The 24,545-nt window shown below is 42.8% G+C and overlaps 1 long non-coding RNA gene across 1 annotated transcript in view; it reads right to left on the reverse strand.

Annotated features, from left to right (window-relative positions):
• Nucleotides 1–24,545, reverse strand: part of LOC138284491 (uncharacterized) — a 192,779-nt gene that overhangs the window by 131,942 nt on the left and 36,292 nt on the right. Inside the window, exon 2 of the long non-coding RNA XR_011201403.1 lies at nt 9,855–9,901. This is a non-coding gene — a long non-coding RNA (uncharacterized lncRNA). The remainder of the gene's footprint in view (nt 1–9,854; nt 9,902–24,545) is intronic.

Consider the following 24,545-nt stretch of genomic DNA (forward strand, 5'->3'; position numbering starts at 1 on the left):
ATGAAATCATTTAATTCAATGCGCAATCTGAATTTGTCCAGGGGGGGTGTTGGGACAAAACCCAAACCCTTCTCAAGGAATCCTTTCTGTACGTCAGTCAATGGCATGTCACTGAGATTTACAACTAGACTGCAACTACTTGGGCCTGCTTGATTGTCCGGACATGGTGTACTCTCTATTGTCATGCTCCATGTGGTCATCCTCCCTGGATCTTGGTCGGATGCCCATTGGACCTGAGGTTGTCTCTTTGATTTGCCCCTTGGGCGTCTCTGGCCTCTTCCTAAAAAAGAAGTGCAGTACTGTAGAAATTGGTCACCGTGGGATTCCCAATGTTCAAAATTAGGAGGATACATGTGGGGTGGTGGGGGACCTAATGCATAGGGGGCTGGATAGGTGCACCATTCTCTCCCTGTTCTAAAACCAGCTCTCCTGTTCCTTCTGTTATTCCACCTCCCCTGAAACTGTCCTTTCATGTTGGAGTCGGAATTGCTGGAGCCTGAGTCTGATGAGTCAGAGTCCGTATTGTACTCTGGATTCCTTCCTGAGTGGACATAGGCCCTCATTATAATGTTGGCGGTAAAAAACGCCTAACGCTGAGGCCGCCTGCCATATTATGACCGTAGCTGAAATTCCGCCAGAAGGATGGCGGAATTCCGGCTGCGGCCATGGTGGCGGATGGTGGTAAGGTGGCGCTGCTGCCACACCAGTAGACCCCCGCAGACTGTATCATGACACATGATACGGCCTGGCGGTGTTCTGCTGGTGGACGCTGCTGCTGGCAGCAGCGCCCTGTCCTGTCTCCTGTCAGAGGACACCCTCACAACAGGTAAGTCGGGTGCTCCGACAGGGGAGGGGTGTGGGGGTGTTGTGTGTGTGAGTGTGTGTGTGTATGTTTGTGCGTGCGTGAATGCAGGTGTATTGCGTGTTATATGTGTGTGCATGTGTGGATGTGAGTGAGTGTATGGTGTGTTGTGTTGTGTGAATGCGTGTGTGCTTGCATGTATCTCAGTGTGTATGGATGTGTGTGTGAATGGATGTATGCATGTGTGGGTGCATGTGTGTATGAGTGTGTACGATGGTGCTTGAAGGTGCATGTATGTTGGGGGTGGATCTGGAGTGGGAGGGGGGTTTGAGGGGAAACCTGGGGAGGGGAGGCAGGGAAGACCCCTATCAGTGACAGGAAAGGAATTCACTGATAGTGCCTACCGCCATGGTTTTCGTGGCGGTAAGGAAGCCACGAAAACCATGGCGGTAGGCGGCTGCCTGGACGGAGACTGAAGTCTCCAGTCCGGCAGCTGGCACTGCCGTGGTGGACGGAGAGGTACATTGGTGGTTTGGCTTGAGCCAAACCGCCAATGTCATATTATGGGGAAAAGTACCACCAGCCTGTTGGCAGTACTTTTCTCCATCATACCGCCGTCGGCAGGGTTGTAATGAGGGCCATAGTCTTCTCTGATATAGGGGCATACTTTTTCATGCACAAACCTGCTTACGTCCTTCTTAAGTTTTTTATATTTTGTTTGCTTAAGGTATACCTCATATTCACTTATTGTTTGATTTAATTCCTCAAAGTGTTTCTTAAGGGTCCGTGTGGATAGGTATGATTTTAGGTGAACCTCTTTGGTGAGTTTCTCACCCTTTAATTCCCCTATAGTCGTGTTGCCGTTTTAATGATGAGAATCAGCCAATCCTGGGTACAATCCCAAGATATAAGTGACCAGTCTTTTTTAAAAGTCTTTTCATGTTGGAAAATGAAAGGTTCATTTCTTACTATGAGACCTTGTTGGGCTGCATTTGCTCTGAGGTACTCTGTCATCATGCTAAAGTACTCACAGTAGTTAAACAATGACAGGCATAAAGAAAGTACAATGCGTAAACAATGAATATGTATGCAGGGAAAAATAAATGAATAAATATATGTGCACAGCCATGCCAGATAATTAAGAATATAAATTAATCTCCATGGGGATCGAATCCAACAACATCATCCTGGTGCCAACGTCAAGCTGTGGAACTCTGGACAGCTGAGACAGGAGAAGCTTCCCTGATGGGATTTTGTTCTGGGCAGTGCGTCTACCCCCAAAATGAGTTCATTCTGCCTCAGTGCCAAGCTTCCCCATCTTATATACCTTAAACCCAAGAGGAAGGTTCTGACAACCTCCCCCTCCCTTTGCGTAAGTTATGAAATTCAACGACTGGCTGTACTTGGTCTGCGTTGAAAACACACAAAGGAAAAGGCCCTGCCCCGATGCGCATTCCAGAGGCAGAGGAGCAGTACTTTTCCGTATACTGTCTTATCACATCTACAGTCCACATCCCCTGCATGGTATGTTCCTGCACGGTGCAACCCAGTGATGGTGAGAAGAAGCGAAACACGTTCAGTGTAGAAAATAAGCATCTGAAGCTAAGCACAGCACAAAATGGAATCAGTGGTCAAGATGGAGTCAGTGGTTAAATACAGATAGCATTATAACATCTCCTGCCCTGAGTTCTAAAGAAAATAGGCCCACGTCATCCTAATTGTCCCATCCTGCGATACCAGGAACTCCTGAACATAGGCATCTGTCCTCCAATCAAGCTAGTACTTTGGGAGGACATCCTGTCTCGGCAACAGGTTCTGGGACCAGTTTTTATCCTTCTGTGGTGGGCATAACACTGACCTCTTACAAGTAAAGCTGCCAGACATTATTTTGTTTGTCCTGTTTTTAACCCAGCAAGGCCTTGCAGTGGGAACTGTAAAAGGTTACATTTGTTGGACCGTCATTGATCAAATCACCAGTTGTGATGCAGGTAATTAAGGTTTGACAGACTTAAAGCAGATGGCATTAGTTTAAAGGGCGAAACCCTTTAAACTATAGTGCACTGATTTTTTTTCTGTGTTCCCTATTAAACTCCAATTGTTCTCTTTCCCTACCTTCCCTTTGTTCACCTCTCATCTGTTTATTGGTTTTAGCCAGTGCCAGCCTACGTTGCTGGTTTTCCCACCCACCCACTGAAATTTACATAAAAGCCTTTATCTACAGTAGTTTCCCAGGCCTTAGTCATATGTAACCAGTAAACACAACCTCCTTCTGCCTCATCCAACTTTCCTGTCCTCACTGGATTAGATAACCCCTAGATTGACTGACTATCATAGGTGATGATGCCCATGGCAAGCAACATGGAGCATGATAAAAGAAACGTATTCCTGAGGAACATTCCCTGCTTCCTTTTTTGATATTTGGCGATTATATGTTCCTGCCCCATTTTTTCCCAAAAACAGCATAGGCTGCTTTTTACTGAGCGTGCCAAGATTGTCTGGTGGATGCCCATTAAAGGCCTGTGAGGGTACTACAACATTTATTTTGCTCTGTGGCCTGATAACTTTCATTTGTGCCCCTTGCTTAACTCACTTTTGCTTGTCTGTCACCTTTTTATTCTTACAGCCTAAGCCAGCCTACGTTGTTGGGCCTCAAACCTACCCACCAAAAATTATTTCAAAACTATACCTACTGTAGTTTGTGAGGTTTTATAGCCTTCCTCAACTCCTTCAGCAGCCAAACAGTTAGTTAAAAAAGTAAATATTCTTGGATCTCAATTTAACTGGAGATCCTGCTCCGCTACCACCAACACCCATACCTACTTGCACCGTCCCACAACTTAATCTATGCTTCTTAAGCATACTGTTCTTTATGCAATTACTGGTTTAATCAAGGCATATCTTATAGCCAATCAAGGCAATAATTATATCTATCTCTCCAATTGACCCTTGCCTCACAAAAATATTTTTTTAAATCCTCCTCACGTCCTCTTTTGCTATTTGACTAAAACACCCACTCTCCCTTCCTCTGAGGATTTCCTGACTATTTAAAAACACCTGCGCCAAAAACATACTAAAGAAGAGAAGGTTTGACCCAGCATATGTACCTAACTATAGACCAATATTTAGACGGACTGTTCCTCAATAAGCTTATTGAAGAAGCAGTCTTTTGGCCTACTGGAACAAAACCTTCTTTCTTATAGACTAATAGAATTTCACTCCAGTCAACAACATAGTTAATCTGCCTTTATTGTCATCTCAGAAAAACCTAGAAATACTGTTGATTTTAATGGTGGTGGACTTCTCAGCCTTGACACAATGGACAATCAAATATTTTAGAGGCTAAATAACATCAGTAGTCAAGGTGCTCTACTGGATTAAATAATTTCTTAATATTAATTTGCACCTCATTGGTCAGTCGCTTTCTCTTGGCGTAGTGCTGTCTCTTTTCAAAACTTCTCAGATTCTTAAAGAGCTCATAAGGTAATTCATCCAGACCTGATACAACGAAGCGAATGAAAAGCAGATCATTCAAAAGCTGGAAAAACATTCTGATCTGGACAGCTTTGCCATTGGCCACTGACTCCAAGCAAGTGATCACTGGGTCTGTTGCAGAACAATCTGTAGCTCAACTCTCTTGCAGAGCCGCATTTAATTACAGCTCTACCTTAACATGGCCCCAGGACATGTGATAACCTAAAATCAAATCAACCAAATTTAGGAAATAACTTCAGAGTGATCATAAGCTTTCATGTTTTCCTCCATCTGCAGGTTAACAAAATGCCTTCTACAAGTTAACTTGAGGATTTTACACCAAATCTTTCTTCACCTGGCTTTCCATCAAATGAAGCAATCCAATAGGGCTTTGCTTCATGGACTACACCAATGCTATCTACTTTTGGCCCATCAATAATCTATTAAGCAAGCAACAGCAAACTCAAAACACCATGGCAGGACACTTCCCACACTTGGGTCCACCCAACCACATAACCTATGCCCTCCCAAGTCCGTATGGCTATCAAATTGCAACATCTGTATCCTACAAAGCCCTTTGTGTTCATGGCCATGTGAACCATGGCTAAAGACCAGTTAGTCTAATATACAACTCTACCAACAATGGAGGACCGTTGATCAAGAAAAGTGCTACACTTGATCATACCTTCATTCAGAAAATCTCACACATGCAGGAGTTCTATTGATTTTCACATATTCACGTTCTAGATCTCTCTCCCCACAGGAATATGGATATTTAACAATTTAACAACCATCTAGAAATCCAGAACGTCATAAAACATAGTAAATCTCAATGTATATATATATATATACATATATATATATATATATATATATATATATATATATATATATATATATGAAAGCAAAGATGTCCTGATCTGCGTGTTACGGCGCACTTAATTCTCCGGTGGTGCTGGTTTGAGGCAGGACAACCATATTTTCAGAAAACAAGATTCTCTTTCTGTTTTAGCAAGAGAAAACCGCACTCTGTCGTTGTGCCAAAAATACCTTAACTTTTAATACATTAGTGAGATCATAAACAAACAAACAGGAATCCCCTGACGCGTTTCGGTCTCCCCGGACCTTGTTCACAGGTGTTTCCTGTGTGCTAATTTCGGCGCTTTAAATAAAGTACTCCAAAGTAACAGAAAAAATACTCAAGTTACACCACTTATCAAGGGTTACTCCATAACATCACTAAATATATATACTTTAACAAAGAAAAATTAAACGTTTTTCTATATACATATTTACCAAATTGTAACAGTGTTTTAACTACAATCCAAGGTGTTTTTCACTGAGTTCCACATTGCATTCTGGTATATGTAGTTTATAGCATTTCATTGAATCAAATTATTTTTAATTATATGTCATAAAATCTTGTTTCAGCGACTAATGGAGACTTCAAAACAATTTCTGAGGTGTGTTAACAAAATATAGGGGCCCTCATTAGTTTTTAATTTATATTCACATTGGATTCATATTCATGTATTGCATGTTACCTACAATAGCACAATCCCCAAAGTTTCTTTTAAACAAGGCCCTTACTAAATCCTGCACCTCTGATGTAAGAAAATTAATGTTTGGGTATTATTCCTTCAGTAAATTTATATTGATAGCGCCAAAATTGTATGTCTATCTGACAAATGACAACGGGAAAGAAAGCATCTTATCAATTGGTGGAAATGACATAAAATAAATGAATGGCAACATCTTATGAGCTATGACAACCCTTATAGGTGTACAAATAACTCCTCATCCTGATTTAAACCTAGCGGGGTGAGAGATCGGATATCAAGTATATGTCTGGATTCTAGTTGACGCAATTTCTTTTCTCTGTCACCACCACGTTCTGATTTTAGTACCTGATCAATTACATAGAATGTCATGAGTTCCCACTTGCTATCATGTTTCTGTTCCATATGTCTCGCTGTTGCATAGCTCCTATCTATATTGATAGTTGCTCGAATATGTTCTAAAATTCGCTTTTTAGTCTCACATATGGTACTGCCAACATATTTCAACCCACAAGGACATTCAATCACATATACTGTGAATCGACTTTTACAGTTCAAGTGCTTACGTATCACTCTCTCTGTGCCAGTATTTGTTGAGTACTCTTTCTTATTCACCCCAATTTTACATGCCTTACAGCTGCTGCACTTCCAAAAGCCAGTTTTCTGTAACCAGTTTGCTTTTGTAGTCTGGAAATGGCTGTGCGTTAATTTATCCCTTAAGTTTGCTGTTCTTCTGAAAGTCATTAATGGGTATTGTCCCATGATTTCCCCCACTATTGGGTCCATTTGTAAAATTGCCCAGTGGTTTTCCAAGATTTTACGAACTTGTGTGGCACTCTGTGAGTATGTTGTTATGAACCTCAGCTGTTGTTGTTTGGCATGTTTAATGGCTTGGTTTCCTCCATGAATTAGTTGTTCTCTTGATGATTGTTTCACACGTTTCTGTGCCAGAGCTAAACACTTTTTCGGATATTGTCTTGCCAGGAATCTCTCCTCTGCTAATTTCAAGTGCTTCTCACACTCTTCCGGCTCTGAGCAGATTTTCTTTATTCGTAGAAATTCACCATAGGGAATGTTCCACTTTGTTCGTGGTGGGTGAAAACTGTTAGCATGTAATATGGAGTTTGTACCTGTTATTTTCCTGTGCAATGAAGTCTGAATTGTCCCCTCTTTAACATACATTTCTGTATCTAGAAATGTCACACGTGTCGCACTGATGTCGTAGGTGAAATTAAGTTTGGCTACATTAGAGTTCAAGATCTTAAAGTATTCATCAAATTCTGACTCAGTACCATCCAAGATAAGAAAAAGGTCATCAATAACCCTCAGTCAAGTCACTACTTTTTGCTGGTAAATCTCGTTTTCTTCTGCCCAAGCTATTCGTTGTTCAAACCATCCCATCGTCAGATTCGCAAAATTGGGAGAAAAAGAAAAACCCATTGCCGTGCCCTTAATTTGCAGATACAGTTGTTGGTTAAACAAGAAATAATTATTTGTTAGACAAATGTTAATCATTTCCAGAAGCATCTCATTGTGTTGATAAAAACGTATATTCCTTTGGTTGAGAAAGAATTTGCATGCCTGGATTCCTATTTGATGTTCAATGTTCGTGTACAGCGAAACTACATCCATTGTTACCTAATTTATAGGTGTCCTGCCAAGGTATCCCTTCCAATTGTAACAGTAAGTCTCCTGTATCACGTAAATAGGAGTTCAAATTTCTTGCCAAGGGTGCTAGAAAGAAATCTATGTATTCTGACATAGGTTCTAATAGAGATGCTTTGGCTGATATTATAGGTCTACCTGGTGAATGTTGCAAATTTTTATGAATTTTAGGGAGGAAGTATATTGTTGGAGTTACAGGGTGTTCCACTAACAAAAAATTTGCCTCTACTTGATCAATGAGGCCTTGATCTTCCCACCTTAAAATACACAAATTTATTTCCTCCTTCAGTTTTATTACTGGGTTCCCAGTAGCATGTGCATAACAGGTTTTATCCGACAATTGCCGCATCGCTTCTTTCACATAATCCTGTTTATTTTGTATTACAATGTTTCCACCTTTGTCCGCAGGTTTGATTTCAACCATTGTTTCCATCTGAAGTCTGTGCAGCGCCTTTTTCTCTGGTATGGTTAAGTTCTCCTCTTTCTTATTCCAATTCTTTTTATAAAGATCATGAATGACCATCTCCGCAAATAAATCTATTTTATTCCCTGCTGGTAGTGCTGGGTAAAACTTGGAAGGTGGTCTTTTATCTGTCAGGCCCGCCCCAAAGGGGTTTAACTATTTCAGTAACTTCCAATGGTTTGTTTCCCAGATCTAAATTCACCAGATTCATCAACGTCTCTTTATCTCCCACAGTAAGGTCATACTCCTGTGTTGGTGGATCATTTTTCTCTTTCATTTTAGTTTCCGCAAAGGTTTTGGCAAGTTTGATTTTGCGTATATACTTATAAAAGTCTATGCGTGTTTGTACTAAATCCAAATCTGTAGAGGGACAGAATTGTAGCCCCTTTTTTAGGACAGATTCCTCCGATTGGGACATTTCTCTGGTGGAAAGGTTAATAATATTTAGCTCTTGAAAGTTGCCGCTGTTTGAGCCCTGGTTTTTCTTTGTCTTCCCTCTTTGTCCCCTTCGTGTGGGTTTATTCCTTTTGCGCCTCGTCCTCTTCCTCTCCCTCTTGTTTTGACTTGCTGATCTTTGGATTGTTGTTGGAGGGCGAGGCGCATCTCATTTAACAAAGTTAATTTTACTCCCTGTGTATTTGTTGAGGTTGATTCTCCTTCACTGGATTCATTATCAGTTGACCTTGATTCATTACTTGATTTATCCGATTTTTCAATTTGGGATACATCTATTTGTTCCTTGAACTTTGCATATTGAAATCTCCTTGCAAAGGTGTAAATTCTCCCCTCTTCATAGTCACTTTTGTCCCTTTGAAATTTAGTTTGTTTGCGTGTTTTCACAGTCTCCTCATGTTGTTGAATTTTTGAAGCCATTTCACTCCTGATTTTACTTTCTTCTTCAGTTAATTTTATGCCCGCAATTTCTTGTTCTAAAGCCTTCAATTCAATCTGAATTTTATTCAATGCTATTTCCACATGTTTGATTAATATCAAAACTAATCCCTTTGATGAATCCAAGATATGTGCACCCCATTCTTCCAACAGTGCACTGCTTGCATCTTGGTGACTGGGCATGATACCAATTCGCAGGCCTCTTGGGATTCTGTTCACTTCAACATATTTCTTCAGGGTAAAAAGTTCCCACCATTTATTAATCTCTTTGCATGATAGTTTCTCCCATTCACGTAATTTCATCTTCACACCACCATGATTCTGCGCCACTCCACTACTTTTGCCATTCAAGTTTGAGCTACTTGTCGCCTCATTAAAAATCTCTGCAGCTGTTGCAGTTCGTATGGATTTGCAGCAGCTGGCAAGTGAGAAACAAAGTTGTTCCTCCACCTGTGAATCAGGCAGAGGAACTAAGAGGTGGGTAGATGGAGAATCTGCTGATTTTTACCAGATGCCCTGCTACCACTGACTGCTAAATAAGACCGTACATTGAAAGTTTGGAGAGAACATCTCTGAATTTATCCAGTGGTGTTCTGCGCATTTTGTGGGTGTAGCAAGAGTCATAAATATGCATTTTGTGCTACAGACTGCCACTGAACTCATAGAAACCAAATTACCAATTGAGAAGTAAAATGGTTTCTACAATTATGTAGGGCTTTAAATGTGTGGATTTAGGTGTAAAAATAGTAAACAATGTAACAAATGATTATGACTTAATTTTTGCTGCTGAAAATGTTTGTGTTGTGGTGTTCTCAGTTTACCAACTGCTTAGGCAGCAATAGGAGATCAACATGGTTGCCTCTGTCTACTTCTCCCAGTGAAGAATACAATCTGTGTGTGAAAATAGACTGACTATGTAGCATCCTGTCTTCTGGAATATGCACTTAATGGTTTGTGGGTTTAGGAATTTGTGCAGAAAACCCCTCCCTAACCCCATCCTTACCTAAGATCGACTCTGGTCGCTCTCCGCCAGTCCACCATAGGAAAAACCTAGAGGAAAGAAAGACCAATCAACGTGATGTTGGGGACGAGACCCGGGTCAAAGCAACAACAATAACAAAGGACTTCCATTTGCAGGAGGGGTGACCTGAGACAGAATGGCCAGAAGAGGATTCCCATTGGCTGAGAGAGGGATATACAGGAAGTCATCAGAAGGAGGAGATGTGAGAGTCAGGGGTGATGCCTTCGGAGGACCACAACTTGAGCACTTAGGACGGAGATGCGCTCCCTGAGGAGGCTGATGACTTTGGCGGAGGGGATTACTCCGTCCCAAATGTGACGGATATCCCGTCCGCCGTATCACGAGTTCCATAAGATATAATGGACTCATAATTCAGCGGGCTGGTTATCTGTCACATTTGGGACAGAGTAATCCCCTTAGCCGAAGTTGTAACCCAGCCCTATGTGTTTGGCAAATGACTGCCTTTACAAAAGTTTAAAGCAGTCATGTTATTTTCAAGTACCGTTAGGCTGTGTTCTGTATTTCACACTTAGAGGTAAGTGCTAGGTTTGATATTTTCCCCTACATATTACCACATTATTAAAGTGGTAATAGGTTGAGAAAATATTAAAAAGTTTCTGTATATTTAAAAACAAATGTATGGAATACTGCGGTATTGAAAGTAAATTAAAAAAAAAAAGTTACAAAATTAAAAGTACTCTGTACTGCCCTACACTTTACGAATATAGTTTAGTACACAGTACTAACGTATTTAAAGCTTTACAAAAAGTGTATGCAGCACTGGGGTAATACCTACAAGTTGCAGCACTACTGAACACAATTTTTAAAATGCTAAGTTCTTTCTAAACTGCTGTGAAAATTTAGAAAATTGTAAATACATTTTTCTACTTATTAACAATTTAATAAAGTGGTAATGGATAGAGATCAACAATAAAACGTAATACATAGCTATGTCTAAGACCCTAACCCAGAAAAGAGCAGAACACAGCCAAACTGTGCTGAAAACTACATGGCTGGGTTTTATGTTTAATAAACACAGCCATTAGCCTATCACATACTGCCTTATCATGTGCATGTACCCCAGTATACCACAAACTTACCATGGTAACCGTGGCACTATGTATAACTAAGTATTTTAAAACGTATAACCTTAACACTACTTACATTATACACACATACTACCAGAAAATGACCCTTTACACATGTATTTTCCTGCCCCATCACTTCTACATCCTTTCACACACTTTTACACTGCATCTATTTCAGTTACCTCACTGCGCTCTAAGCCACTCCACTGTATGCCACTGCACTCAATGACAGTCTACTCTACATTATTACACTCTATGCCACTCCACTTGACGCCACTCCAAGTTAAGCAACTGTGTGCCGCTCCAGTCTACCCCACTATACCACACCAGTGTATGCCACTCCACACTACAGCCCTCCACTCTACTCCACTGTACACTATTCCAATGTATGCAACTCCATTTTACGACACTATACTCTAGGCTATTCCAGGCTATGCCAGTCCACTGTATGCTACGTCAGTGTACAACATTAGACTGTATGGTATTTCACAGTGCGCCACTCCACTATACGCAACTACACTCTATGGTATTACACTGTACATCTCTCCATTTTATGCCACTCTACTCTACGACAATCCACTCTACTCTACTACACTCTATGCTTCTGCACTATACTACATTCCACTTTACGCTACTCTTCCCTGTTTCACTATATGCCACTCTATGCCAGTAGCAGAGTTATTCTACTGTACACCACTCCACTGTATGCTACTTCACTGTATGCCACTACACTCTGTGCCACACCACTACACTCTATGCTATTCTACTGGATGTGACTCCAGTCAAAAACACTCCACTGTACGCCACTCCACAGACTACACACCTCTATAGCCTAATACACTACACTCTACCCTCCCCCTACCTTTGCAACACTCCACTTTATGGTATTGCACTCCACTCTATGCCATTACACTGTAGATGACTCCACTCTAAGTTGTTTCATGGTACGGCACTACACTGTAACTCACTCCACTCTGACAATCTACTGTACCCTACTTCATGGTATGCCACTCCACTCCACGATATTCCACTCCACCCCATTCCAGTGTACACTATTTCACTGTATGTCACTCCAGTGCATAGCACTCCACTATACACCAATTTCACTATATGCTATTCCACTGTTTGACAATACACTGTACCTCACTTCACTCTACACCAGTGCACTCTAAAACACTTCATTGTATGCCTCTCCACTCTACATTGATCTACTGTATGCTATTCCACTCCACTGCACACCACTACACATTGCTTCACTGCATGCTATTGCACTCTATGCTGTTCAATTAGATGACTATCCGGTGTATGCCACCCCACTGTATGGCACTAAACTGTACACAATCCACTCTACACTATTCCACTGTATGACACCCCATGTGTACTATTGCATGGTATGCCAGTCCACTCCATGCTACTCCACACCAATACACTATACCCTACCACACACTACACCATTCCACTGTACGACACTTCACTTTATGCTACTCTACACTATTCCACTATATGCCATTCCATACTATGTTATTACACTCTGTGCCAGTAACAGCAAAGTTATTCCACTCTGCACCACTCTGCTGTACGTTACTCCATTGTATACCATTACACTCTATGCCACTACACTCTACGCTTTTCCACTGTATGCCACTCCACTATACAACACTCCACTGTATGCTATTAGACTGTATACCACTATAGTCTAACAAACTCCACTCTACCCCACTCCACGGTATTCCACTCTACAACACTCCACTCTATGCCACTACACTGTACGCCACTCCACACCACTCCAGTCTACACTATTCTACTGTACACCATGCCACTACACTGTACCTCATGCCACTCTACACCACTCTACTGTACCCAGCTCCACTCTACACCACTCTGCTGTACCCAACTCCATTGTACGCCACTCCACTATTTCACTCTGTCACTCCACTGTATCTCACACTGCTCTACGCCAGTCAACTCTACAGTGCTCCATTGTATACCACTCCCGTCTGCCACTCCATTGTACACCACTTCACATCACTCCACTGAACACTATTCCACTGTATGCCACTTAACTGTACGCCACTCCACTATACACTATTCCACTGTATGCTGCTCAACTGTATGACAGTCCAGTGTATACCACTCCACTGTATGTCGCTACACTGTACAGCAATTCACTCCAAACTATTACACTGTATGCAACTCCACTGTACGGTACGCCACTCTGTGCTATTACACTCTATGCCAGTCCACTCTTCTCTACAACACTACACTCTATGCCACTCTGTTCTACCTCACTCCACTCTACACCATCTATAATCTTGCAATTCCACTCTACACTATTCCTCTGTACATCACTCCACTCTATGCCACTACACTGTATACCACTTCACTATACTCTACTCCATTCTATGCCACTACACTGTACGCTGTTGTACTATATGCCACTACACTGCATCTCACGTCACTGTATGCTGCTCAACTCTGACACTGCAGTGTATGCTATTGCACTGTACACTATTACACTACCACACTACACTATACACCACTCCACTCTCACTCTACTGTACGACACTCTACTCTATCCCAATCCACTCTACAATACTCCACTGTACCAGACTCTAGTGCACAATACGCCACTCCACAGTACCACACTCCACTCTACACAAGTCCACTATATGTTATTCCCCTGAACGCCATTCTACTCTATGCCATTCAACTCTAAGCTATTCAACTCTATCCCACTCCACTCTACCACACTTTACTTTACTTTTCGCACTCCACTCTATGCCATTCAACTGTACACTAGTCCAAATCTACACCACTCCACCGCCCTCCACTGTATGTCACTCCACTGTATGTCATGTACTCCACTCCACCCTACTCCACTGTACACTGTTCCACTGTACACCACCCAGTCTATGCCACTGCAGACAACGCCACTCCACTGTACGACACTGTAGTCTATGCTATTCCGCTCTATGTAACTCCACTCTATCTCACTCCACTCTATGCTATTCCATTATATTCCACTCCACTCCACAGAACGCCACTGTACGCTACTCCATTCTACACCACTCCATTCTACCCAACTACACACCACTCCACTATGCTCGGCTCAACAACACTATACTCCAACAACAGTCTATGCCCCTCCGCTGTACCACACTACACTGTATACCACTACACTGTACAACAAAGTACTCCTCTCAATGCCACTGTAAAGCACTCTGCTTTACTCTATAGCACTTTACCTCACTCCACTTCACACTATGCAACCCCCTAGACACCATTCCACCCCTGTTAATATACTTTATTCTATGAGACACTACTCCACTGTAATTCACTACTGCAGTTTACTCCATTCCACTATATGCTACTCTATGCCACTCAATTCCACAGCAGTCTGTCCCACTCGACCATACTGTACTGCACTGCACTCTACTCTACTCCACACCATTCCACTGTATAACACTTTAATCCACTCTATGGCATCCTACTGTACTCACTCTGCAACACTTTGTGACACTGTACAACACACCGGTCCACTCCACTGTACAACACATCTTTTTACTCCACAACCTTTACTCTACTGTATCCTACGCCACTCCATGCCACTGTACTCTAGAACACACTACTGCACTCTATGTTATGCCACTACACAATTCACTACATGACACTTTACCCCAATCTGTGGCACTCAACAACGCTCCACTCTATGCAACTATACTCTACAACTCTCTACTTCACTCTGTGCCACTATACAACACTGTACTTCACTTTATGTCCCTACACTACACTGTACAACCCACACTCTACACCTACACCCCAGTGTACAATACTCCACTCCACATTAAAACATCTTGTTTTTGGTGAAATATATTTGGTTAAAACTAATACACATGAAAAAATGCTATGGCATAAATAAACCATACATGCATAAACTCGTAGTATAATATGTTGATTATTATTCTCCACTCAAATATACTGCTGTACAACATGCTACTCAAATTTATAACAATTTACTCAACCCTTCACTACACCTGTCCACTCCGATGTACCCAATGTCACTGTACTGTACAACATGCTACTACACTGTATAACAATGTACTCCACTCTACGCTATGCCATTCCACTTTACACCACTCCACTCTATCTCACGCCATTCTTCTTCACTTCGCTGTACAACACTTTACTCTATATTACTCTACTGTACAACGATCCACTGTACACAATTCCACTGTACGCCACTCCATTGTACCACATGCTACTCTACTCCACTGTAGGATACTATACTCTGAAAGTATACTGTATGCCACACTCCTCCACTTAACACTCCAGTCGATATCAGTGTACTCTACAATTTGAAACAAATGTATATTAAAAATAAAAAAAAACACTGAAATTCAATGACAAAAACAAAGGTTAAAACTTTGTTATAGATGAGAAAACTTTATGTATCCATTCTATACAAACCAAACTTATAATATACAAACATTACAAATTCTTAAGTTATAGTTATACCTTGAATAATTAATATAGCTGTATTTGTTCTTTAACTATAAATCAAACTTAATCTATATACAAATTAAAAATGATTACTTTATACCTTTAATTTATAATTGAAGCCACAACTTAAAATTATTAGAACGTATGCACCTCCTTACACAGTGTATTTAACTTGGTAGCAATACTACATTAACTAACTCACAATTCTACTATGCACTATATTCACTCACAAGATGTGATTTGCAATGTCAAAGCTATTTTATAAAAAGTATTATCTTTATATGGTACAAGTGATATAAAATAGTATTAGCAGTGCATGGAGAAGGTGCAAATTATAGGCGCTAAGTCCATCCACACAAATTGAGTTATGATTTTATGTGAAGAAATGTGGGGACGCTGGGTGGTTGAAAATATGTGGATCGCCACAGATTGCAGAGCATTTCCACACAAAATTTAAAGAAAATGTGTTATCTTAGCCACTTAGTCAGACTTTGAAGTTTGCGGAAAAGTGAGTGGAAACGATGCAAGTTACATCAAACTGGACACTTCAGGATGTTAAAGGCCCAGAAATGTGAAGGATTGTTATTGTTCCTTCGAGTACATCCATTATAGAAGTAAACACTTAAACCAGATGGGTTTGGCACCACCATAAATGCAAGCTTCAAAGAGCAAATACTAATAACAGAATATTGAACCCATGATTACTGGAGGTGAGCCTTAAAGCCATGTCAAGGTACCAATGAGTTTTTGGGCCATTCACACACCTTTCATGCACCACATACAGTGACTTTATATGGCCAGCCATGAGCTCAATCCAACACAGCAGTATACACAACATCAACATACTGACGCCATTCAACGCCCACCACATTCATACACCACAGGACGGAATCACCAATCACACCACGTTTCACCCAGTCATCAACCAACTGCATACAAACACATTGCAAACCTCTAAACACATATGGTCAGATATCTTGTCCTTTGGTGCCGCATCAAGCTTCACAACATTGCAAACCAAAAGAAACCTAGACGTTTTTACTACCTGCCAACTACCTGCCTCCCTCAACATCCTGAGAAATACTTTGTGTACCAGCTGAGAGTCACATGAGGCACAGGAGGATGCATCTTTCTTGCACCCTTAATGCACTCATTGTGCTAAATCCAACTCCTTTCAGTTAGTGGATGTAAGTTGGGGTGGGGGGTGTCCCAGGATGCCTTGGGGCCTATATTCCTCAAACAGAGTGAACATATCTACATTTGATACTAAGGTAAACATGATGGGTAAGAATGTCTTAAGTTCCCTAAAGAGCACTTCAAAAACTGCTAAAGGCTTTAAGTTTTAGGTTTTGCTGCATTGGATACTCTGTGACAAGGTGGCCTTTGTTCCTTCCACCATTACATGAAGTGCCTGTAATTGCACGGTAATGCACTTATTCGGTTCTTATTATATGGTACCATGTGCTGTACGCAGATAACATTGTCAAGTAGGCCATAAGAAAGTCCAAGATTTTCTCAACCAGAGGAAATAATTCGAAAGGCTGCTTGCCTAGTGAAGTAGTGGCCCCTGGAAAGTATATATACATGCAGAGCCATTGAAAGTATATTTCAGGGCAGCTCCCCCTCAGTCAGTTTCCCAATACTTCACCTTTGTATGGTACAGCATAAATCAAATTGGAACACATAGGCCTGGGGGAGCTGGACACTGGGGACAATAATACTGACTCTTCTGCATCCATCCTTGCTTAAAGCAGACCCCAATGGCTACATGGTTGAATCTTTCTCTCTTTTGCAGGAACGCAGTCGGGAAAGTGCAAATCCTGCAGCCTTGCAACGTCCCTCACAGCAGTTTAAGTAAAGGCTACTCCTTCTGCAACAGTAAGACTCAGTGCGAGTCAACTGAAAGTCATCGAAAGACATTGGCCTTCCTGTGGTATTCTGACACTAAACAACACATGCATTGTATATTGCCAACTGGATCAGGTGGGTAAACAACTTCTTAAGCCATGCACTAGTTTTACAGTACGTGTTATATGGCTGGCCATTCTTATTCACTTCGCTCGTGTACTTGTAATCCAACATACAGATGGGTGTATGAACTTCAGCCAGTTGACCCCAAATCATGACTGGGTAAGTTCTCTTATGCTATGTTATATTAATTTGTATAGCGCATGGCTGCCCTAAAGCTTCCCAGCGCTTGCGGTAGTGATCTCTCTAAGATAGGTGTTGAAGGCCTTTACACACAGGAGTTAAAACAACCAGGTCTTTAAGAGACGAAAACTTAATTAATCTCTGGTCTGCCACAGGGAAATGGGGAGTGAATTCCAAAGTTTGGCACCCAGGAAAGCCATGGACTTGCCACCCCACTTGGTCTTCTTTGTTCTGGGAATAACTGCTAGGGCTGCAGATGATGACCTGAGGTGTCTACTCGGCTCATAGAAGCTCGATAAAGAGTACATGAAGGGAGGGCCCTTTGCATGAAGGGTTCTGTGAAAGTAGCAGAGCGTCTTGAACTTAATTTGTTGCTCTATCAGCAGCCAATGCAAGGCTGCAAGGGCAGATTTGGCCGAATGATGTTTAGGCAAGTTAAATAAAAGACGGGCTGACGCGTTTTGTAGCACCTGGAGTCTTTTTATCACATATTTTGGGGAACCCAGAAACAGGGCATTGCCATAGTCCATACGGGAACTAATGAGCACCTGAACTATGAGCCTTTTTGCAAGGAAAGGGAGAATTTTAAAGACTTTCCTAAGAAGTCTAAAACTACCGACACAGGTGGAAGATATTTTCTTTGCCTGCACCTCCATTGTCAGGCAAGGGTCTAGCCATACCCCCCAGGCCCTTGATCTGGTTCTTCGGGGCTGGGAGATCTCCTAAACAATCAAGTATCTGGGCTGCTTGAAGCGAGGGGGAGGGGTGTCCCATTATCATTACCTCCGTTTTGTCCCCATTCAGCTTTAGCTTGCTTTCCTCCATCCAGTTGGACACTGCATGTAAGCAGGGACCCAGCTGTGCTGTGAGAGAGTTATGGGAGGGGGAGAAGGATACCACGAGCTGCGTATCATCAGCATATGATACTAATGACAGCCCAAAGGCTGCAAGGATTGCAGTGGGCACGTACACATCCTGTCTATCGGAGAACTTGGCCGCAAGCCTTTTATTCATTTGAAAGTAATGCAATGCTCTGGAATTTTGGGAGTTTCTTATAAACAAGCTCATGTGGGAATCCGTTGCGGGCCACAGTTCCAGCTTTATTCAACAATGTTCAACTGAACAACTTTACACTTGTATAGAAGTTGTCCAAATAAAGTTATAGCCTTTATAAAGGAGTGATTGGACAAACTCCCGCCCAATCTTTGCCATGACTCCTATTGTGGAAGGGCAACCAACAGGATTTAGAGCAGAGTAATTCCCTTTATACACTCCTAGGCTGTATACATAACTAGTAGAGCTCTACACAGGATATATACGTTCTGGTGTCACAAGCTCTTTTGCTCTTTATGTACTGCCTGAACAGCAGCCACAAGATCCGAGACTCATTAATCACTATATTCTTCTCAGGAGTATAAATCGCTGTAAACCTGGCAGACAAATGCTCCGTAACTGGCCAAATTCTGAACAATCTGTCATGGTCTGATGACAATGCAGTGGAGTTATGAATAAATTGCAGCTTATGCAGCAATAGCAAAGAACTATCTCTGCTTATGACCGGTGTGAAGGTAGGTGCCACCCAAACTGCAGGAGTAGACCAGGAGACTGATGCTTGGTTTGTACTCTATCCCCATTTTGATCCTAAGGCCTAGAAATGTTTTCAGCTGCCCAACGGAAGTGAGAGTCTTATCGGTATGCTCTAGAATGAGGCCCAAGGGTGCCTCCATGTACGCCCTCAGGAACTGTTTCGCACACAAACTGATTTGGTGCAAAATTTCCTCAAGAAGTCAACATCCAGAAAGAGATGGGCATAGTCAATAGGTAAAATAATTGCTGCTCTGACTACATCCAACATCTGCAGTGAACTGGAAATTTGGGGGAGGCGCTAAATCGTGAGCAATCTGTCTGTGCTTGCCACTGCATGTGTCTGCACTTTGGGGAGGTCTACCCTGCTACTGTCTCTCCATTGCTCAGATTGTGCTAGGGAAGGGACACCACAACTGCCATGACCATGTTCCTCAAAATCACTGGAAGATTAATCATCAAATGGAACTCCACTGACTGAAAAATTGCTTCTAGATTCTGATCCATTTTCCTCTCCTTTAGCTGTTGTCTCAGTATATGATCCTGCTTCAAAGCTGTCCTCCATCAGTCAAGTTATGGCCTGGGCAGCAGTCATATGATGATAACCCCAGCTCTGTTGACTGTCCAAAACCTTCCTTCTGAAACACTATATCCCATGTGGAAGGCAGACGTATGGTTATGAAACAGTGGGTGGATGTGTGTGAGATATTTCAAAGTGGAAAAGCAGAAAAACACTTGGGCCTCATTTGGAGTTCGGCGGACAGTTTGCACCATCTGCTGAACTTCCGACGGGGAGGTTGCTGCCACAATGGCTACCTCCTCGCTGGACCTATTTAGAGTTTCCCTAGCGGGAAATAGGTGGCAGCATTGTGTCCGGCTCAATGCTGCAATGCTGCAGGGTGAACCAGCACCTTTGCAATGTTCACTGTCTTCACAGTAGACTGTGACATTGCGATGGTGCTGGACAGGGGGACCCCTGCACGCCTCCCCCCATATACCCCTGCACCTGTTCTCCTCCAGCCTTTTCATGGTTGTAAAACAGCCGTGAAAAGGCTGGCGGAGAACGAGGTCGCAATCAGCAAAGCAGCACTGCATGCAGTGCCGCCCTGGCTGATTGCAATCTCTGCAGCTGCCAGGCCGTGCTGCTGGCGGTACCAGGACGGTACCAGGGCGGTACCGGGGCGGTCTAACTGCTAGGGTCATAATGTGGTGGTCAGACCTGACCGCTACTGTGAGGCTGGCGGTCTTAAGACCGCCAGCCTCGTAATGAGGGCTTTAGTTTCTGGATGCTGCGATTCAAAGAACTCCTCCAAACAATTTCTCCAAAGGCCTTAGAGGAGACAAAAAAGAAAAAGTATTACTTCAACTTACCACATACCCACTACTACAGCATGCTTCAAGGTACCAGGGTTGAGCCCACTCCAGCCACTGTAAATTCACATGCAGCGGAATCATATTTAGGTGGGAGACAACTAAAACAGAGTCAGACAGGCCAAAACTAGGCCAAGGCACCACAATTAGTGTGTCCCCTCATTAGCAAATCAGCTAAACAATGATCTGCAAAGCCAAAAGGTCTGCTATTCACTGCCAGTGTTTTGGCATTGCCAAAGCTTGTTTTGTCATGGATTTGGCAAAACTTTATTGTTGGGTGCTGCCGGGCCACTGCCAGTATAAACATAATTACCTGTAGGCCTAAATCTCGCTTTGATCTCAAAAAGCACACATTCGGATAGTAGCTCCTGGAGACCTACTTTGGGTGGGGACAGACCCCTTGTGAAAATTCTGAATGCCATTATTCACTGTGAAGCTAGCAACCAATTGTCCCATGCTGTAGCAGGTGGAAGAATAATGTTGTGAATGACACAAAAGACCAATAGATAAAGCAGGGATGTCTGTAAACCCCTATCCGATGTGATTTAGTGTAAATCTATTCAGTAGTTTTTGAGACATTAAGGCTCAACAACTTTGTATATTTCACACTGTGAAGATCCACAGAGCCAACAGATTTCAAGAGATCTGGTTGGCTGTCATCACACCCACAATGAAGAGGCAGCAACCATCTTAAAACTCTGTACTCAGTCCCAGAGTCCTTGGAAATAGGTAAAAAAAAGATATAAGGTGCCAGGGTAGGGATACCCTGCTACCCTGCCTCCCATAGGCCTGGTGAGGACCAAGACCATATGTATTTTTTTAAAGACGTTTACCAGAATTTTTCAGTGGATCCACATCACTATTTAAAAAAAAGTGCTGGTGCTGACCCCTGTACTTTAAAAATATAAACTGCCGTCCCAGGCTGAGCTAAGGCCCGGGGGCAGCACAAATAGTTTTATAGGGGAGAGGGGCATCTAGCCCCCTCCCTGAACCTTTCTGAGGCCCTGGGGACCCCATCTCTTAGACCGAATTAAATAAAGGGGGGGGGAGTTGGCACCCCCTCCTGGAGCCACTTCAGGCCCTGGGGGCCACAAGCACCTGAGGCCAAATGAAATCATGAGTGTGGGAGTGGGTGCGCATCTCCCCAGACTGTTTTGGCCCTGGGGACCCTGTGCTGTTTTAAAAAAAAAAATTATGGGAGGGAAGCCCGCCTCCCAGATCCTCGTCAGTCCCTGGAGACCCCATCTCCTCTGGCTAATTTCTTTTATGAAAGGAAAAGGAGCACATGGCCCTCCTCCCCAAGCTTTGACGAGGCCCTGTGACCCCATCACCCAGGCCGATTTTCAGATAAATATTTGGGAAAGGGGTGCGGTCCCTCTACCCATGCCGAGATCAGCCCCAGAGGGCCCATCTCCCATGGCCTAATCCTCTACAGTGTCCAAAGGAGCCCATCCCCAAGACACTGTGGTTCCTTGCCCGAGAAAGTGTACCCTGCCCACTCTCCTGGGTAGAGAGCAGAAGCTTGCTTCTGCATGGCAGGAGCAGTAAAAAATGTTGCTCCCATCGGGGCAGGAGCAAAGGAAAGGTGCTGGCTCCCACTAGAACCCAATGAGGCCTGTATTGTGGGTGTTCCATCTTGGGACAAAAAGGACAAGGGGATCCAACTGCAACTCTCAACTAGAAATGTAGCTGTGGGTACCCAGAGTGGGCACCGGATCACCCACTTAATAGAAAAATACTAACTCCCGTCAGCTACCACAATTGGGTGCCAGCTGGGACGCTGACTGGGGCCACAGGGGTCCTGGGGTTCACCTCAACCAAAATTGAAGATGTGATTGTCCCAGATGGTCACTGGGACACCCACAAAATGTAAGAAAAATTTGAAAAAGTGAATAATAAATGAACGGCCAGAGCCGCCCATTTATTATTCACTACCCTGTCAAGGAGCGCCCTATTTTGCCCTAGGGCTATTTTGTTTAATAAACATTTTTTGCTGGTGGTGTCCCTAGAAGAGGTAAGAGCACCATTAAACATTTTTGTAATGTTGAGGGGGCTGCAGGAAGGGCAGCAGCTCCCCAGCAACATAACAAAACAGTAAGTCTCTTGGGTCATTAAATCTGTGAACCCAGGAAAGCTTACCATATTTTTTTAAAGCACTCCTGGCTGCAGCTCTATGCTCTTCAGCTGGAGTGCAACCCTCGCCTTGTGGTCAGGTTTTTGTCTGCACTTTGTACCTTAAAAACGTTTTTAAAAATAGACTCAAAGATGTGATAATGTTTTTTCAATAAGCTTTGTTTAATTTTTTTTAATGACAGTTACGTTTATTAAACATTGTAATGCATGAATTATAAATTTCATTATATTGGTCATTTTCTGACAGACAATACATGTGCTTTGCATATACTGATATTCGGACCCCTTCAAAAAAGCCAATAGGTTCACTTTTTATGTTTTGATGCTTAAAACCGTTGACAAAGTCAGTAACTCTGTCTTACTTAAAATGACACCCTTTATATTCAGCCATGAGTGTCATCCAGAGTTTGGGTGCCAGGCTGTGTGGAGCCATGGTTGGGCACCAGTGGCGGTTGGACGCAAGGCCTGACCTGTGGCCATCCCCAGGCTGCACAGGTTTGAAAGCATGGCATGGGGATGGCTGCCTGAAAGGGGTTGGATGCAGGACCTGGCAACAGGCCAGGCCCTGTGTGCAAAACCACGGCATGTATCGCCAGAAGCTCTGCAGCCAGCCCCACGCTGTGCATGGCCAAGGGTCATGTGTGGTGTGGGGTTGGCTGCTTGCGAGGGGTTGTTCACTGGGTCTGCCACTGGCCAGGCCTTGTGGGCAACATTTAGCAATGTGTGGCTTGTGGTTGGTGTTACATATGGTAATAAAATATTTATTTACATTAAAGAAAAAACTGAAATTCACTCAAAAACGAAGGTTAAAGGAGAGTGCGTGTTAAACAAAACCACAGAAAATTCAACAGTTGTAGCTATCTCAAGTGATTATTACTTGTGCCATTAAGTAACTATTACTCGTGCCCTTGCCATGCACTGTTTCTGACCTTACATATTGTATCACTCATGACATCTTCTGTTACATCATTGATAAAATCAATCATTGCAACATCTGAAATTACATCATTGATGGGAAGAGTTGTAGTTATTCCAATTAACTGTAACTGGTGAATGTCAGTGTTTGTTTCAGTTAAAAATGTTATGTTGTAAGTTATGTTGTTAGTGACATTTCCTTCTAACTTAAATGCCGCTTTAACCTTAGCTTGTTTTCCTTAGGAAATTTTCAAGTTTTTTTTTTACTGTACCTAACTATAACTGTCACCTTTGTTTTTTAATTGAAGATATATATATATATATATATATATTTTGTTTTTTTTTCTTTTTTTTTCGTAGTGGCAGTCGCCATGAGGTAGTCATAGTTAGGACCTAGTTTCTATAGAAAAAGCGGTTTTTATTTTGCTAATAACTTTGGTGCCATTTGATGAATCTTCACAACATTTTCAAAACTTAGACTTTGCTTTAATAAGCCCCGGGGACCACCACCTCCCCGGGACTATCAATTTAACTCATGCGAGGGGGCCTTTACCCCCTCCTGTACCCCAGGGACCACCACCCCTGGGGCTACACTTTATTTGGAGCGGGGGAGGTGCGGACCCTTGCTCCCCTGGGGACCACCACCCCCGGGACAAAATGCTATTTGCGGGGCCCATGTGCCCCCCATACTGCTGCCCCAGGGACCACCACCCCCCAAGGCAACAATCTATTTAGAGTGGGTGGCAGCACGGAAATCAACCAAAGAGCATGCCCATAACATGGACCTACATACTCCCTGGTGGCCCAGTGGATTTGGGCCACTTTGTTCTCGCACCCCCCATGGGGAAAACAAGCATTCCCAAAAAAACAATTATATGGCCCCCAAGGGGGTGAACCCATATGTCAGATGGGCCGACCCCCAGAAACCATG

Source organism: Pleurodeles waltl, chromosome 1_1 (genome assembly GCF_031143425.1).
Source record: "Pleurodeles waltl isolate 20211129_DDA chromosome 1_1, aPleWal1.hap1.20221129, whole genome shotgun sequence".
Taxonomy (NCBI): domain Eukaryota; kingdom Metazoa; phylum Chordata; class Amphibia; order Caudata; family Salamandridae; genus Pleurodeles; species Pleurodeles waltl.